General features: G+C 43.1%; 1 long non-coding RNA gene across 6 annotated transcripts in view; it reads right to left on the bottom strand.

Annotated features, from left to right (window-relative positions):
- The window catches only part of LOC308195664, a 179,229-nt gene that overhangs the window by 47,274 nt on the left and 113,241 nt on the right, over positions 1-18,714 (bottom strand). For 4 of the 6 annotated variants that reach the window (XR_013951705.1, XR_013951706.1, XR_013951707.1 and 1 more), the window contains exons 2-4: positions 10,362-10,476; positions 9,543-9,723; positions 3,945-4,072 (exon numbers count right to left, since the gene is read on the bottom strand). This is a non-coding gene — a long non-coding RNA (uncharacterized lncRNA). Of the gene's footprint in view, positions 1-3,944; positions 4,073-9,542; positions 9,724-10,361; positions 10,477-17,844; positions 18,593-18,714 lie in introns of those variants that run through there. The other 2 variants (XR_013951709.1, XR_013951704.1) reach the window with 2 other exon arrangements.

The raw sequence follows: 18,714 nt of genomic DNA on the forward strand, positions 1-18,714 counted from the left end.
AAGAATTGAGTCCACTTCCAAATTAAAAGGTACCTGGAAATTAAACAGAAATTGCAAGCACATACTGTGCAGAGCTGAGTGTTATCCTGGCCTTTATAAGTATCCAAAAGAAGGAAAACCAAATATAAATTACTGTTATCTTCCTGTGTTACCTCTGCCCATGACCTGGGAATCATTTTGGAGGCACTGTAAGCTGTAGTACACTAAAGTCCTTGGTTTGTCACTGGACATGGGGTCACAGAAGCAGCCCTATAGACTACAAGTCCATCTTGCCCCAAACAATGGCCAAAGGCAGATGTCTCAGGCAGGACATCAGAGAAAGCCAGCAGTGACATTTCCTTAGAATAAACACTTCGCCTTCAACAGCTTTCTGAGTCAGAGGTGCTGTCAGTAGTCTTCACTAGCTGTTTTCTTCCATCAGTCTCTCTGTTTTTGGGGTTGTTTTGTTGTTGTTGTTGTGAGATTTTGTGTATCTGTTTTTCTTTTGGTTTTGTATTTGTTTTTGATCTATATAAACAAGCATAGCAACATGTGGCAAGAAGAAATTTCACACAGCTACGTGCTGTGTGAAACAAAGCATTTCTTTCTGCCTGCTTTGAACAAACTATCTGCCAGTTTCTCCTGATAACCTCTTCCATTCCCTTAAATGGGAGAGGATAATGAACAATTCTTCCTTATTTACCATCTTTATGATATTCTATGCATCAGTATAGGTACCGTCATTTATCCCTTCTCCAGCTTAAAGACTTTTATTCAGGTCAGTTTTTCCTCAGACAGAAGCTCTTCCACATTCCGTTCTTGCTGCCCATCTCTGAACCTTTTCCATTTGTGCTGTATCCTTTATGAGATGGGATGTACCAGAAATGCACACAGCAATAAAGAGTTGCAAAGTGACACAAAACTGCTCCGTATTGTGTTCTCTCTTCCTCTCTAGATTTTTTAACATTTGATTCGTTTCTTTATCAATATCACTGATGATGTACCAAGTCATTAAGGAAGGAAATTTGAGAGAAATAAATACAGTTTCATAGATACAGAAGCTACTACTTGCAGCATGGCCAAACAGACTTAGATGTAATTGCCAACAAATTAATTCACCAAAGAGTGCTGAACCACTGATGCTATTTTAGGCTTCGTTTTGGTAAATAGCAAGCACATTGCAGGAGAAGCGATCAAAGAAAATAACCTTTGACTGAGCAATCACAAGTTGATTCAGTTTAAATTAAATGGAAGAGTAAACAAAAATAGGTCTGTAATTAAGGTTCTACATTTCAAATGGGCAGAATTTGAGAAATTAAGCGAACTAATTAGTGAACTCAACTGGACTAAAGAACTGAAAGTCCTGAATGTGGGAAAGGCCTGAGATTCCTTTCAGCCAAAAGTATAGAAACTACCTCCAGCATATCTCCCAAGCCAGGGAAAAACAAAGCCTGTAAAAATTACTCTAAATTTAAGTGAATGAGTAAGCCACCTCAACAAAGGATAATAGCAATCAACCAAGAGCCAGCAAAGAATGGAAAAAAAAGACAGCTCAGCAAAGTGAAGGTACTTTAGAGGTCAAGAAGCTTGAGAATAAAATGAGAAATGCCAGAAGTTAAGCAGAATGAGGCCTTGCAAGGGGTAGATTTAAACAGAAACATACCTTTCAGCCCTATGAATAAAATAAACAGTGGGGAAAGGAGTGGGGTAGCTAGGCAGAACTTAAAAACATGAAGGTCCCTGCCCCAAAATTAAATGGATACCTTACACTGATTTTTCAGCAAAGATAACTGTGATAAAGAATAGTAGGATGGCTGATGATGATAACAAAAAGATGACAAGGACCAAATCTGAGAGAGAAGCTGAGCTCAGACAGCTCAGTGTCATCAGTAGTGTCTCTGTCTTCTCAGGGTTGCAGCTACCAGTGTGAGCCCGCATACTGAATCAGAGAGTTGGTAGGTGGCAGAGTGCAGAGAAAGGGAAGAGAAAAGGAAAGGGAATGGGAGATGAGGGGAATGATGTGAGCTAAGAAAGGAGTGTGTAAGATGAACTGAGTGTGAAGTACTGTTGAATTGTCCCCAGGCACTTGTCCTCGCAACTCCAGAGGCAGTGAAGTCCCCAGTGGGACAATAGGCATTTTCACCCCCTATACCTGTGCTTGCCTTCTTTGAGAGCAGATGCTCAGCTCCAAAAGCTTCCTTCACTTCATTCCTTCTTATGGGAGAGCTGCAAATTTGAAAAATCTTCCAAACAATCTTGAGAAGAGCTGGAGTGGGCTAATGTAATTCTCCTATATAAATATTGGCTATTGGTTAGTCTCCAAAAATCCTTGGAACAAATGGGATGACCTTTTTGTTTGGGAGAGCTTAAAATGTGAATCTCCCTGCAGGGAAAATACAAGAGAAAAGCCTCTAGGCAATTTCTCACTGCTGAATTTCTGTGTTAATACCATTCTAAATTTGAGCAAAATTAAGTAAATTTTGTTCTGCATGGGGAGGGCTTACAGGTGGGGATCTAGTCTACCAGAGCTACTAAGTGAGACAATAACTCACTTAAAGAATTATTTAGGTATCAGCTGGGAAACACATCACTCTCATTTGGCAGGGCATGCACAACTTGCAAGACATTAATCAGGTATCCATTGGAGAAGAAAATAGTGATACTTTTACAATAGACTGTAATTTCAAGGGTGGTTAATAAGTGAATAAATAAAACAGCCATCAGTACCAGTAGGTGCATTTTTTTTTCTCTAGAGTTCCATTAAAAGAGTCACACAGCACTTCCATCACATTGAAGTCAGACTGAAATATCCCCCTGACCCCAGCTGCACTGTGTAGCCTTCCATCTTGCACCATATTCTTCAAAGAGCCTCACAATGAAGAGCTTTGTCACCTTTTCTTGCTGTACTCAGGACTTTCACATGCAGCATCTGTCCTACCAAATATCCCCATCATGGAGTCCAAGCCGTGCTCAGCGTCTGCTCTGGAAAATACGCTGAAATCAGCAGCAGCTGGAAGTCCAAAGTCCTTTGAAAATTATGGTCTCAGTCACATTGCAGAGCATCAGCCATAGGGTTGCCATATTTCTGTCCCAGGTTTTCAGGAAGCATCGGACATCCTATGCCTACATTTCACAGATGGTCTGTGCATGGAAACACATGGCATTTATTGTGCATATATAGACCATCTGTACAGTGTAGAGACCAAAGGCCCACGGCTCCTGCAAGTGCTGGACACACCTCATGTGCTCTATAACTTATCTGGGCACATGCAGGGAACGTAGCTGAAGTTTTTTACTCTGCCTGAGCAGTCAGAGCCTCTGAAATCCCAGTCAGAGGTAAACTGCTTAACTTCAAATTCCTTGGGGAAGAGGGTGCATGTTCACAGTGTACAATTACCACACTCACTGCCATAGGGGTCAACTGGGGCTGCTGCCACATGTATCCCAGGGTCAATGTTCCTGGAATGAAGGAGCATAAAGATCTAACGGTTTCCCCTACGGTCAAGTTCCCCAGCCACCTCTTCCCACAGCTCTCTCAGAAAGGTGTTGCAAGAAGCATGCACGACTACCATGCACAAGCTGGTAAAGCTTAGAAGGCGGCACAGCTTCTCTGGGGTCACTCTAAGTCAGTGCCATCAAACCTTCTGGGAGGGTGGCAGGTCCCTTCAAAAATTTCAAGCTGTAATGCTGTCATTTATTCAGAAATACAAGTCTTTTCTTTACTGGCTAGGCAATCTCAAATGTATGAATACCACACTGAGCTGCAAGGCATTCCTGGACCTCCTGTAAAGGCAAAAAGTTGCACAGGATCTGCTCCAGCACCAGGGAGATACACCCACCTTTCAGGAGTCACACATACATGTGCAAATTGCTGCTCCTGGTGGGAAGCAGTACACCCACGTGTGATTATAATATACCCCCTAATAGAAAGCAAGTTATATAGAGCTGATCGGTATATTTGATACCTGGATATTTCAGGCAGCCCTGCCCTGAGGTTCTTCTCTGAATCGTCCGATCCCATGTCACCTCAGCTGTAGCTCGGTGGGTGGAGATGAAGAGTGATGATAGCGTATGACTTCTCCAAAGGTTACACCTGCCAGACGGAAAGGCCTCCTGAAGATGCAGTAGCAGCTAGAGGTTACTCAGCTGCTCGCCACCTCTCACTTTCTGTTCTCCACATAAAGGGCAGCCGAGCAATTACTGAAGGAAAGGAATGAGCCACCTACGCCTGCACACGTGAGGATCCCATCACACAAGCATAAATCCTGAGTCGATGGCATTAAAATGCAGCCTGAAAAACACCGGCTTTGACAAAGCTCGACTAGCACTGTTTAATCACAGAAAGGTCCCTGGGTGCTGACCAGATCGGGAATACCTATGTGCCGCCACCACTAGCTAAATAAAACCATGGAGACCTGCCAGGCAGAGCAGGAGCTGCGGGCAGGGACACCCCTGCGATAACAATGTGCCCAGCAGGAGACAGCCTCATGTGCTTTCAGCAAATACCCCCTCACCCTCCTCAGACACCCTGCCCAGCACGTGCCCCTTGGGGCAGCAGGGAGGTGGAAAGCAGCCCTGGATGGAGGACGCCGGAGTGGGAGGCCTGTTGCAGAGCCTGGGACAGCGCGGCCTGCGTCCTGAGGGAAGACTGGTGGAAGGGCCTCACGTCCTGATGGCTGGGCTCACCCACACCCACAGAGCACGGTCAGAAAACCACCAGATCTTGTGAACCATAAGGAAAAGAGGCATCTGCTCAGCTAAACGAGGAGCTAGCAAGGCGGGGACCCACCAGTGCTGTCTGAGGAAGAGGAAGGCAGCGTGGCAGGACAGCCTGCTCGCCAGCTGGGAGGAAGAGGAGAGCCATGAAGGTGAGCCTGGGAGAGGGGAAATGAGTCAGGGCTCGAAGCGTCAGGCAAATGGGAGGCATAAATAAGAACAGACACCCAGATGCTTAGAGCCGGGCGGCCACAGGAGATAGCCAGATTAGAAAAGGCAAATAAATGTGTGTGGGAGTGGATATGAGATCAGAGAAGCAGGGTCAGGCGAGTTCAAAAACAAGCTCTGGAAGTCCTTTGCATGCTACTGAGCTCGATGGTGAGGAAAAGAAGCCTTTGAAAGTGGTGAAGGGACAGGGTGATATAATACCACAGCCTGCGTGAAGAGAATAGCATGGCTTCGGCATAATGAAAATCTCAGTGCACTATTCTTCTCTCGCTTAGCCTCGTTTAAATCATGAATAATGACATGGCAAACTACAACAGGTTAAATCCGGTGGGAGGGAGAGAAGAATCACATCCCTTTTGTTTAGAAGGGACTCACAAAAAAAAAAAAAAAAAAAGCAGTAGGAGATTTACAGCAGTCAAGAGGAAAACCATGATGGATGACATGAATAGGCATTGAATCAGTGGAGCTGTGACTGTGTAAGGTCTGGAGGAGGAAGCAGAGTAGACTGCAGGTGCTGGAGGCTAAGCAAAATTAGGGGCAAGCAAAATTCAGTATAGTTTCAGTTAGAGATATAGCTTTGTCACATGCCCCATAACAAGGCTTCCTTTTCTAACTACAGATGTGAAGCAAGGAATGATGGTGCTAGCACATATGGATCCACGCTAATCTCTTCAGAGGACTTGATAAGGGAGGCCAGTGCTTCCGCCACCTCCTTTTCTAGAGGCTGAACTACTTGAAAAAGACTGCTAAAAATATACACGGAACCAGCCATTATTTTGCCATGAAATTGGTTGTTCTGGCTCCCACATGACAGCTGTGCAGCTGTGGATGTCGGAGAGCAAGCTGAGTCGGAGGGGTGCGGGGACCCTATCTCTGCTTTTGAAACATGGTCCTCACATGAGAAAGGAATTACACATTGAGAGCCCTTGCTTTGAATGTGACTTGCTCCCAAGTCACCAGCTAGACACCCTATTTTGCAGCCACACACTTACCAGAGAGCTCCAAACATTCTGGTGCCTGCGACAGTGTGTGTTAAACCAGAGGTAGGCTGCAACTCAGTTTATCATGCAGAGAAAGCTCTCCGGAGATGTTGTCATTTTAGATGGAGTTTGCAGGGCAAGAGGTTACATGAGATACCTTTTAAGACAGATAATAATTGCTTCATTCGTCACAAGGAAAGAAAAATGAGTTTGAGACTCCATAAAAGAATAGTTTGGGGGTCATAATTTTGTGTTTACACACTTCTGATGTAAAAACAGAATTTCTAATGAAGAATGAATATGAAAAATCCTTGGGGATTGTAAGTGAATCTCCATACTTTAAACTGGCCCTTGTACATAGTCTTGCTGTGCACCATCAAATGCATAATATACATCCCACTACCAATGTCTTATCAAAAATGACAAATACTGCCTAGCCATGTAGTTTCTGCAAGAGAGGCAGGCTTCTGTTTATTTCTCATTTGGAAAAAAATGTCACTGATAGCAAGCAAGAGATTAGCGTGTGTTCCTGGATACGAAGAATAGCAGTAGTGGAAAATATCCCCTATTCCCAAATGATAGGGATGAGTATATCTAATTAAAAAGTAATCTTTTATTGTCTGCCAACTCAATCTAAGTTTCAATATACAAACCAGCAATTACAGGAAGTAGATAATCAGTTATGCATTTAAAAGACTTTCTGTTGAATTACATGTCCTTTAATTAGATGTACATTTTTAAAAAAATGTATTTTGGGAAAGTGAAGGAGAAACAGTAGCTGTACTAGGAATGGACTTACTCTATCCATGGCCAACAGAAACTATCTGGAGTAACGAAAATGAATCATCTTATTTTAGATGATTTTTCTGTGTCACAAATACCACCAAGAGCTAACTTTCAGTGCCCTAAGGCACCTTGTATATCTATGTCATCCTTCCAGGTTTTGAAGCACAAACATCGCTGAATTTTAAGATATGAAAATGAATGCTAAATGCTTTAAAGTTGTGTCTGGCACATGCATCTATGCAATGGTGGTACTAGTTGCATCCACATTTTTCTCTCATATACATGCTTAATACACAACAACCGCTACAGAGATTACGGTGCAGTGGTGCATCCTTTTCAAACTATGTTCAGGATGCCAAACCTTCTGCAGATAGTAAGACAGAGAATGTGAATGTCAGGCTTAAAATATTCTGGGTTATAAGCTGATGCAGGCATCCTCTTACTGTAAGCAAGACCCAGGAGTGAATGTCATTTCAGCAGCACGTTTCTGCCATCATCACCACCCCAGTGCTCATTAAAGCCTGCTCAAGTGTTCCTCACAAAAGACAGTGGAGGGTGTGCTGGTTTGGAGACACACTACAGGTATGAAGGGGCAAGGGGAAAAAAGTGATGGGGTCTTACAAATTGTTTCACAATTACTGATACCTTTTGGTATTTTCATCTTTCAAGATGCACTGCTGAGCACTGCTAGATCCCCCACATCTTCTCTGTTTGCTAGTGTGTGCTAGTGCTGTTTGTCCTATCACACAATTCCCTCCAGAAAAACTTGTAGCCCGCTCCTTTAAATCTGACCTTTTAACAGTGACGGGTATCATTACAACTTCCTCATAACAAATTTTTGCTACAGGCACAAGCTCTTCCTCCGCACCTGGCAGTCCATGGCACTGGGTAGATATAAATCTAGCTGTAATATCTATGGAGTTAAACATCTGATTGGGTCTTCTCTTTTTAGAATTCTGGGGGTGTTTTGTTTTGTTTTAACGCAAAATAACCCGTACAAGTGCAAGCACCACTGGTATGATCCCTAGGCATGCAGGGGTGACTCTCCCAGTCTTAGCTTAGATGAAGCTTGCTTTTCCATCAGCTCACCAGCATGCTCAGAAAGTGTGCTCCCTTCCTGCAGTGTTCAGGACTGAGCACATTCCTGCTCTCCAATACAGGCTGTAAACTGCAGGTAGTGAGGCTCCTTCAGTGGCCTAAAAAGACACAGGAGTGACAAGATCCTGGAGAAGAACTACTTTGGCACAGGAGCTGCAGGCAGGGCTGCAGGCCTTCCTCCCACATCCACCGGTGAAGAAGATGGGGGCAAAGTGCAGACTCCGGGCCACAGGGTTAAGCTAACAAAGTTTAAGCTGATTGATAGTTCTAGAAGGAGGAGAGGAATCTGTCTGCTTCATCTCCCTGTTCTCCACCTTTGAGCAATCACTCCAACTCAGATGTGAGCAGCTGCCAAAAAAATTCAAAACCATTTCTTTTGAATTGCAGGGTAAGGGACTACCAATTTCCCAGTCATACTTATAAGCAGATTTATGTTCATCCCAGATTGCTAGAGGAAAAAATGTCACTGGCATCCCACTGCAGCTGTGTCTGTCCCACTCAAGTGTGAGATACCAGATTGGCACCAGCCCACTTATCCTGACTAATTGGATAAAATTATTGACTTCCTGCAATTTAGTGTTTTATCGGGATTTTGTTTGCAAGGGAACCTTGGAATTGCCAGGTTTTAGCTGGTAGTGCTGTTATGCTTTGGTGTGCCTAGACAGCTGCTAGGTAGCAATGCTCTTATCAGTCTTTGCATGACTATTTTGTGAAGGTGAAGAGATTGAAAGGGTGTGTCTAAGAAGGGCTTCATTTTCAGCTGTTGCTGATGCATCTTATTTACATGGGTTCACTGTTTAATAGGAAGGGCCATTAGTATTTGGCCTTTATTTACTGGCTATTAATACCTTGTACATTAAAATTATCACCCAGATATATTTTAATATACATAAATCTCATTCTCTCAAGCCACTATCTATTCTTTGATGGACACTCCTCTTAGCTTTTCAGAAGGTATTGATTATAACACCTTTCACGTCTGAAGTACGCCTATATATTGCATTCTATGTATAGCTGCAACAGCCATTTTAAGGCGATAAACAGAAAAGTTAAACCTTACCTCAACAGATTTTATTCCAATCAAAAAACAAAACAAAACAAACAAAAAAAAAAAACAGTTGTTTTTACCTTAAGGTTCTTTAGGCTTATTTTCTATGGGAAAGAATTTCCAGAAAAGTGCTGGTATGCGTTAATGAAAATGGCTTTGTTGATCTCTGTCAAGGCCCCTTTCCCAACCCTCTGCTTAGGAAGTACTGTCCTCCTTCTCGAAGAGTTTCCCCATTGTCCCCAGTCATCGTGCAAAATCCTAAAATATGCAATTAGCTAAGCAGGTCACAGATAGAAAAAGGACATTCCAGTTTCAAAAGGAATTTTTGGCAACACAATGCTCAAGTAGTTTGCAAGCAGACTGAAGCTGTGCTCGGAGCCAAGGGAAGCTATGTGGACAGCACTGGCAAGTTTGGCCGGCGCTGTTGCATCCTCTCTCCCAGAGAAGCTTATTAGTTCCAGCTCAGCACCATGTTCACATGGCTTCAGTGACAAGGAACATGGGCAGACCACACTCATCTCTGCCTGCCTGATGTCTTGCAGACACTAACAAATCCTCCATTATCCCCCTTTGGATTAGGAACAGCACTCAACAATGCCTCTGAAAAAATCAAATTATTTTTTCTCCTGGACAACCACCCCTAGCAGGAAGAAGCAACATATCCCTTTGCCAGTGTTCAGTTCAGCAAGGGACATTTAATTCCTTACTGTGCAATTTCTCCTTCTGTCCGCTGACTTCTTCATGAAGAGAAGTTCATTTCACTCCAACCAGATGCCTGAGCACACACCATTGTATCAGTTCTGGAGAGGACTGCTGAGGTATCTGGTGTTAGCCAGTGCTACCTGCACAGCCAGCTGGATGGACCTGGAGGAAATTCAAAGACTGAGACTGGAAAAGAGATGAGAGAGAAAATAAATTCTCAGCACGCATAAAAGCAATATAAGAAACACACGTTCCTTGAATAATAACTAGTTAAAATGCAGTTTCCAAAGAACAAGTTTCTTTAAATACCATATAGACAAGTTGCTTGGTCACACTGCTTGGCCTCAGCTATGCAAGAGGTCAGGCTTGAAGCTCATAATGGTCCCTACTGGCTGTGAAGTTCCATGAGTAAATGTTCATTTGCAGTTTCACATTTTCTGAAAAAATTATTCCGGCCTATACTTTATATCGAGATAACATGGCTGATAATGAGTAAAAAAAGGCCTTCAAGGAACAGAGTAAATCAATAACGCAGTTGATGCAGAAGGGTTTTCTCTGAGTACCAAGATATACCTCCCACAAAGGAGACAATAACCTGGTAGTTTTCCCCAGGGTTCCTCAATTAATAAATGTGTTTTCATTATGGTGATGATGACGGTATATGGTAAAGTTGTATAAGAAGCAGGACAAACAGCAAGAAGGAAATACATTTCACCACACACCAGATATTGCCTTTTAGAATTAAGCAGTCATTTCAGGCCTGCACTAAGGATGTGCAATGGAGAAGCACAAACTGGTGTCTCCTAAAAGAAAGCAAGACCTACAAGAGCTACAGAAAGCTGCAGTGCTGGCTTTCCTCACCACCATTCTCACATCCCAGCAACCAGTCAGGACGATGGCTGTGTCCTCCTTGGGTGAGCCTTGGCTGGCCCCTCATCCCTGTAAGGGAAAAACAATGAAGATGAAGAATATTTTCCTCCCCTTCTGACTCCCATGAAATTCTCAGTCTAATCTGAAGCCATTTAATCTGTGAAATGATCCAGAATCACTGATGTGAGTCACACTGGTTGCTGACAGAAGCTTTAACTTTCCTAATCATGCTGGGCCTCTCATGTAACTGATCAACACATGGGGAAATGATTATACCTTTTCTCCTGACCCTAAATATATCCTTAGCAGGAATGATGTATATTTGCTTTGTTCACCTGAGCTCCTCAAGGCTCAATAGCTTGCAAGTCTCGATTGCAATCCTGACCTATGTCTATCATGGTTATTATTCCTTTCACTCCAACATGCCTGGGTCTGTGTGACTCAGAACTAGTTTTTTAGAACAAGACAGGAAATTTGTCTGCCCAAGGTTATTAGTTCACCCTTCTTCCACCCTGCACTGACCCACCAAATCTTCTGCTGCAGCTGTGTCATCCTGTATTTAGCTTAGGGTCACTTTAAAGTACAAGTTGTTTGGGGCAGAAACCACACAGTCCCAGCTGAGAAGGATTTTAACCCTTGTACCTATAGATATTAGCCAAGAAATTCCCATGAAATCAAAGGGAAATAATTTATTCCACATACATCTACCCTAGGGCACTGTCACCGTCATCCAAAGTATTGTTTTCAAAGATAGGCCACTGGCTGAATAGGACTGTGGTGGCAAACCAGTCTTGCAGTTCTGAGGTTTCTTAAAGCACAATCTTCATTTATGGTGGCTGCCAAATCGTGAATAATTTACCACCTTATGTCAGAGTGGTTGGATGTATGCACCATAATTGCAGATGATGTCAGCTCAGGGATTTGTCCTGAGAGGCTAAAAGCCACTGCAGAGCCATTGTCTCTTGTGGCCGGTTTTTCAGCTCCTAAAGCAACAAGTAATTCAGAAGTATAGGTCTGAAAAAAGACAACCTATAATTAATATCCCACACACAGTTAAAATGCTGTTGAGAGGGATGGAGAGCAGCTGATTTACAGTCACTGAAGTGTGATCTCAGCAGCAGTTCTGATCAGCTGCAGCGAGTGAAGAATTTCACTAGTGGTGACAAAGGCACCTGGTCTGAGTGACAGGACACACAAGAATGGCAGCACTGTATATTACTAAGACAGACCACTGTCACCGAGAAACTCTTCACCCAAGCAGATACCTGTTTCTGGTTTGGAAATATGTCTGTGTTGTACATGAACAGTGGGATGCAGAGCCCAGTCCAGTGCAAGGGGCACTGCAGACTCCTGAGTCCCCTTTCTGCAGCATTCTGGAAATGCTGGCAGCCAGAACATGCATGCAGTGCTTGTAGAGTGCCCAGGAGCAAAGGGAAGAGGACAATCTCTCATATCCATTTTACCTTCCCTTTCTGAGTTGTGGAGCCAGACTGTAATGCTAATACTGAACTAGGGAGTAGAGGGAGGAGGTGGAGGGACTGGAGAGACAGGAGAACACTCAGGCACAACTGGACTCAACCACTGGCTGGTGAAGACTTATAGCTAGGACAATATTCCTCTTTGTGCCTAACACGCAATTACCTTTATTTTGTCATTTATAGGGTTCCAATCATTTTTACTCAATTGCTTAACTTGAAGTTGTGCTTATGCACACAGCACAATCAGTACGAAGCTAAGATAAAGCCTCTGACTTGCACTTTTTGTTTTTCCAGAGGAATTGCAAGGATGTCACCACCCTGCAGGTTCTGACATGACAGATCTTCCCCAGAACTGCAACACAGAACAACAGACTGAGTCATGCCTGAGAGTGCTACCCACGGAAATTTCCCAGCAGGCTGGGCTGGCTGGTCTCACCTCCTGAGCCTGACGTTGCTAAAGAGCAGCCTGATGTGTGATAATTAATCAAGTAGCTCTCATGAAGCCAGGCACAGTCCATGTATGCAGTAAAACAAAGGGATGGTTCAACTCCATTCAGAACACAAGGGCCCAGCCTGGAGCTGGCATTCATCATTAAGCTGTAACTTGTTTGCAGGATGTGAGGATTTGGCTCACCTCATGTAACCATAGATTTACCTGTTGCCTCGAGCAGCTTTCAGGGAAAATAGGCAAAAATCTGACATCACAAAGGGGAAAGAAGAAAGTCTTGGGAGGTCTGAATGGGTCTCTGACAGATGCAGAACTGTGACCCATTACCATGGTCTCCAGGTCTCCCCAGGGCTCTGGGACAGGGTGTCTGCTCAGGGGGAAGATAACTCCAAAGCCACCTTGTCTTTCCCATGAAGTTACTCTGGGCACAGATAGGTGGTTTCTATACAGCTTTACATTTACTAGTAATCAAACAGCAGACCCTGCTGATTACCTGACCCCATACAAAGAAAGTTTTAAGGCTACAGGTATGCTCTAGCTGCTATGCTAAAGTTTACAAGGTTTTATTGCAATGCAGATCCCGGGACTGGCATTCTGGCACTGCAGGTAATTCCCATATGGCAACTGTAAAGTACTTGGAAATATCCAAGGGAAATACTAACATAGTAAAAGGGGGAATATGTTTCTTGCACAGCCTTGAGCCATTTTTTCTTGACATGGAAGATGGGGAGATGGGGGATCAGGATGTCCTATACTGCAGCTATTCTTGACTCCCAGCAGTGCAGGGAAGAAAGCCCTTTAAGTCAGTGTTTCAAAGCCCCTTGCATATCATTTGAACAATAGAAACAGCGTAGATTGAAGTCTCAGAGGGAGTAAAAGAGCTGGGGCTAAAGTTAAACGGTGCAAGAGAAATGCAGCTAGGAATGAAGCCCAAGAGCAAGCCTCCTCTGGGAATGCTGCCCTTGGGCTCTTGACAGACTGGAGGAGCTGCAAGAAATAAGGGACAGCTTTACCATGGAGAAGGTGGCCCCTGATGGAGCGGAACCTGACTCATCTGACAGAACAATTCAGGAATATCTGATAATATCCCGACAAGGAACTTGACAGAGACCTCCCTTTTACACAGCTTTTCCAGGGAACAGTCATTTTCAGGAAAGTCCTTTGCCTTTGCTTTGTTCTCGCCCACATAACCAAAGGTGAAGTGATCATAACCAGAAGTTACTGGACCATAAACCAGAGGCTATTCTTGCTACCACCATTCACTTATCAGTTTGGAATATGTCTCCCCAGGGTGATCCTGTAGCAAGGGTGAATGCTATTGCAGCTCCTAGCTTAATTCTGCAGCAGATACCATAAAAGTATTTTCAGTTCTAGGAATTCCCCATGTATAGTAGGAATGAGAGTGAACAAAGGGGCAAGGAAGGGTTGTTTGCTTGCTTGTTTTCATTGAAACTTTAATCGTCTATGGAACGTTGTCTTTTCATGCATTTTCTAGAATGAGTGAAAAATGACACTCCCCAATGAAAATCATTACTTTTTGTCAAAAAAAAAAAAAAAACACACAAAAACACTCCAAACCAAGCACCTAGGAACCAGTAAAGAGAGCCAGATTTTGCCTGAAAAGAGTAACTTTGAATATATTCTGGCATTTCAAGGAGAGATATTTCATAGTTCAGAAATGTGAGTAGTCCATCTCAAGCCATCATCATGCCCCATTGGGAACTATAGTTCCTCAGAGCTGCCCTGACTATACTGTACCGTCCTGGAGGTCTTGCAGCCTCCCAGCGAGGCAATGCAATGAGACACTTACTTAGAAGGCAAAAAAACAGAGATCAGGGACCTGGGAGACAAAACTGTAACTCCCATCAGCCACTGTGCAAGCAGGACCTCTCCACTGGGATGCCAAAGTACATCACTTTGGCTCGGATTGGCTCCTCCCCAAATGTGCTGTCTGGATTTTGTTTTCCCAAGGGGCACTTTGATTTTCAGGAAAAAAAAAAAAAGCCTGAGGTTTTCAATAGACAATATTCTTCCATGGCAAAATTTAAAGAAAAATGTCTTTTCCTCTTCATTTACATTTTCATCATGATAGATAAACGGATATATAGATAAATATATATAATCTTATGAGCCCTGTGATGTATAACTCCATAATTCATGCTGAACTCCAAAAGACGTGTAAGAGCAGTAATACTATTTGCCCAAAGTCCAAGTCACAAAGGATGATCATCTGCGAGAGGAGAATATGATTAGTGGAAATGATAGAAAATCGGGCTGAAAGCAACTTCAAGAGACCATTCTTGCCAATCACGACACCAATCTAAACCACCTTTAACAGGTACTGCTTTAGCCTGTTATGGAAAACCTTCAACGAGCCTCCACACCTAACCCAGACAATATCACCCAGTCCTTAACTACCCTTACAACAGGAAGTTTTCCCTAATGCTTTAATGAAATTTCCCTTTCTGAACTTTAAGCCCATTACTTCTTCTTCTGTCCATTGTGGAGACCAGATTGCCCGTTCTGCTCTGCAATAGCCTGTTGCACATCTGAAGATCACCAAATGACACACCAGTCTGCTCTTTTCTAGACTAAACATCCCCAGTTTTTTCAGACCCACGTTTTCAGTTCTCCTCCGAACTACCGTCTTTCTGTTTACCTACATTTTTCAAGGAGCGCAGTGTCCAAAAGCAGACACGATATCCCAGCTGGGATTTAAACACAGCTATGTAAAGCAGAAGGATGCTTTCACACGTCTCGTCTCTGTTAGTTTTCAAGTAAATTCTTGTTTCAGTCCCTAATGTTAGCCAAGGCCTCATTAATTCTTCGTCTTCATGAGATAAATCTTAAAGAAATTCCACAGTTTCAGCTGGTGTGACCCTAATCAATGAAACTGTGCCTTGTCTTTCTAACAGAGTACCACAAAATGGTTGAAACCTTTTAATATTCAAGACTTGACAGCCTGTTTATGTTCTAGGATTGGGATATTTTCCTTTGACAGTAAGAAGAGCAAATTTGCAGCTTGTGATACTGTGAGGAGCCTGGAAACCCTTTGGCACTTTTAAACATCAAGATTTACTTAGAAGAGCAGTGGGTTTTTTAAACCATCTAAATATATCCTCTTAATTATTAGTTTGACTGTAACGTGCCTCAGAATGTAAAGGCTTAAATCCTCATGTCTAATTAAAGCTACGTATGGAGACAGAGCCAGCGGATTAGGAAGGAGCAGTCTGTCTGTGCAGCAACTAGCAAGTTGCCGTTTTATCTATTTTGAACCAAACACAGTAGCCTTTTAAAGATGAAGAACAGGACAACAAGTGCAATATGTACCAGTCCTACCACTCACTGGTGAAACTAATTACAGAAGAAAGCAAAACCAGACAAGCAATACAGCACTACGCTTCCAATCAAGAGAAATGTGACAAACATTTACTGTGATCAAACCAATAACTTAAAGTGCACATTACAAATATTTCTTATTCATCTCTAATTCCGGAAGCCCTTCTTTCCCCCTGTTGTGCTAATTGTCTTATATCCAAGGCTTCTGGCTCCCGGCCAGAGATTTGCTGTTCTCTGAAAGACTTCTCTATTCTGGAAGATAAATGCCAACCCAGCATGGAAATGATTTAGCAGCCAAAGAACTGACGGATTTCCAGTTTTGATTCACTCTACTCCAGGACCACTGTAGCTCTAAATACTGTCTGTCTCTTAGTAATAGGTGTTGTCATTTTTTTAACACCACTGATGTTTGGTGGCAGTATCAATAGGAACATCAAAAGAATTTTAAATAGAATATTCAGACATGGAAAGAATGTTTTTTGGTACTTTGAAAACAAACACCACTTTCAGATCAAAGTTCCCAAACAAGGGCTTAGCTGAAAGATTAAAATAAATGAACCCTAACTAAATAAATTAGGTGTTGGGATTTTTAAAATGTCATCTGCAAAACAGTGCAGCACAACATTGACTTCGAGCCTCGTAAGTTCAAGCATGTTACATATCTAATATTTAGCTGAAGTAAATCAGGAAGAAACTTGTCCCTGTTCTTTTCTCTGTTTATAGGGATGGAAATGGTCCTGCTGGATTTATGCCTAGGCCAAGGCAACAGCACAGTCAGGATCTGAAACCCTCCTTCAAAAAATGGTAGAGGAAGAACTGAGATGGACACATGGCCTACCACCTTGAGCTCTCAGCCACACTGGGTTCACTGCAGGATCTCTTGCCCACAGTCCATCTCCCTCTGTGCACCAGCCACCTCCCCCAAGGGAAGATGGCCAAGGCAGCAGCTTTAAGGCATCAAGCCACCCAGAGAAGACATACTTTTCAATAAAGTATTCATTGGCCCCATGGAGCCCATAAGTTTCCAACCTGATGCTGACCCAAGGAATACAAGGGACATGGGAACACGACTTTCTGGTATTAAATCTCAGGGGTCTGGGAATTAAACTTTCTGCTTCTTCAGTGCAGCATACGCTGGACTTCATCTTGACTGAACAACTCAGAAAGGAAAAAAAAATCATAATAATATCAAATGTCCTTTTCGTCAGTAGTCTCTACCACAGTTTCATTGCAACTCAGGGAATGAACTGAGCTCTAGTTGCAAACATCTGCCCATGTATGTATTTTGGGGCTCTTCTACCTTATTATTTGAGCTTCTATCCTCTACTGAGTGATAATGAACTAACACTCATTGACTGTATGCCAATGAGGACATATTCACATCTCTCTGCAAACAGGCAATTGTGCACCATCAGCATTACATGTCATTATGATGCAGCTACAGTACTTCAGCCCTTTCCTGTACTTTGATCAGCAAAGATTAATTACCCTCAACTGAATTATTAGTGGTGATTAAACCTAACAGAAAATAAATGGGACTGCAATAGTACTGGCTTATAATTTTGCCAGTGTGGTCATTTGCAAGCAATTTCCTTGTGCGCAAATTTTTCTTAATCATTATTCTCTACAAGTTTTTTATCATGTATTAATTAGGAGGAGACAGCTGAAACACAATACCATGCTGTCCATTACATGACATATGCAAATCATGCACAAAGCCCACATGGAGCTATATGTGCAAAGCTCAAGTTGACTTGGGCAAAATTTTAATTGAAGTCACAGGAGGCTTGCTTGTGGTAGAGCATAAACTTTGTACTTGCAGCTGTACGTGAGCTTTGCATATGATTTCCATATGCCATGTCATCTTGACCCAAGATTTGATCAGTTGGTTTACAGGGTCAATTTCCTTCAAAACTACAACTTAGAGTGATTTGCTATGAATTCTGAATGTAATAAATGTTACACGAGGGACTTTCTTCAATCACAGCACAGCGAGGCGGTAGCATTAGATGACTCTTCCTCAGACAGTATATGCCCTGTACTCGAAAATCTCTCCCACGTTACTCAGATCACATACTAAAAGGCCTGCAGATGCAGACCCATTAATGTGAACAGGGATGTATCATACCCTGGGCCATCCTTTGAGAGTGCTGACGTCACTGTCAACCTTACCTTCCTCCCTGTGTAGTTCAGTTCGTAGAGCATCATGAGATACAACCCTCCTGCCTTTCTCTTTGGCTCCTCAGTAGAACCAGATCTCCTCAGATGTTTTCTCAGCAGAAGAGATCAGTACCACCTCTCTCGCAAAGGCATCTAGGACTTAAAAATCATTCTCAGGGACAGCACATCATCATATTTCTTTTCCCTCCAACACATCAATTCTACAGCAGCAAAAATAATAATAATAATGATCCTTTCTTGCATGCCCCCTCCACCCCATATCAGTCCAAGAAAGAAATGTATTTTTCACCCCAGGCTTTTCATTTCGCAGCCAGAAGGCTCTGGAAAGAGAAGCAATTGCTGGAACAAGTCTTCTTTCATATAATGACAGCCCACAATCCTGCAGTCTGTGCAAGTCTTGGTCTTGGCTTGAGCCATAAGGTCACACAGTAATTAGTCCAATCCCCCTCTCGGGTCAGAGTTTTTCTTGTTCGCAACAACTGGTTGCTCAAATGTTTTTGCTGCCTTATTCTCAAGCAGTTCTGATGGCAGGCGGCGAATACCACGGCGAGCACCATGGTTTTAAACTACTCTAACGTAACTCAAGCCTGGAAGTGCCCTCTTCATCTCGCAGAATACCACTTAATGGTCTCCCGCAGACCGTGCCATTACCTGGGAGGCCTCAGAGCTCCTGCAGCGGGGTTGGCTCCAGCGCCAGAAATAACCAGCAAAGATTTTTCGCTGAGCAGAAAATCTCTGCTCTAAACCAGAAAACAACTTGCTTTTTATAAGAATGTAATAAGGTCAATAAGAGGTCTTCCAGGCCAATACTCTGTCTCCCGCAGTGACCAGTAGTAAACACGCAGGGAAGAGAGGGGGCTT

Source organism: Anser brachyrhynchus (assembly GCF_964034855.1).
Source record: "Anser brachyrhynchus genome assembly, chromosome: 5".
In the NCBI taxonomy this organism is placed as follows: Eukaryota; Metazoa; Chordata; class Aves; order Anseriformes; family Anatidae; genus Anser; species Anser brachyrhynchus.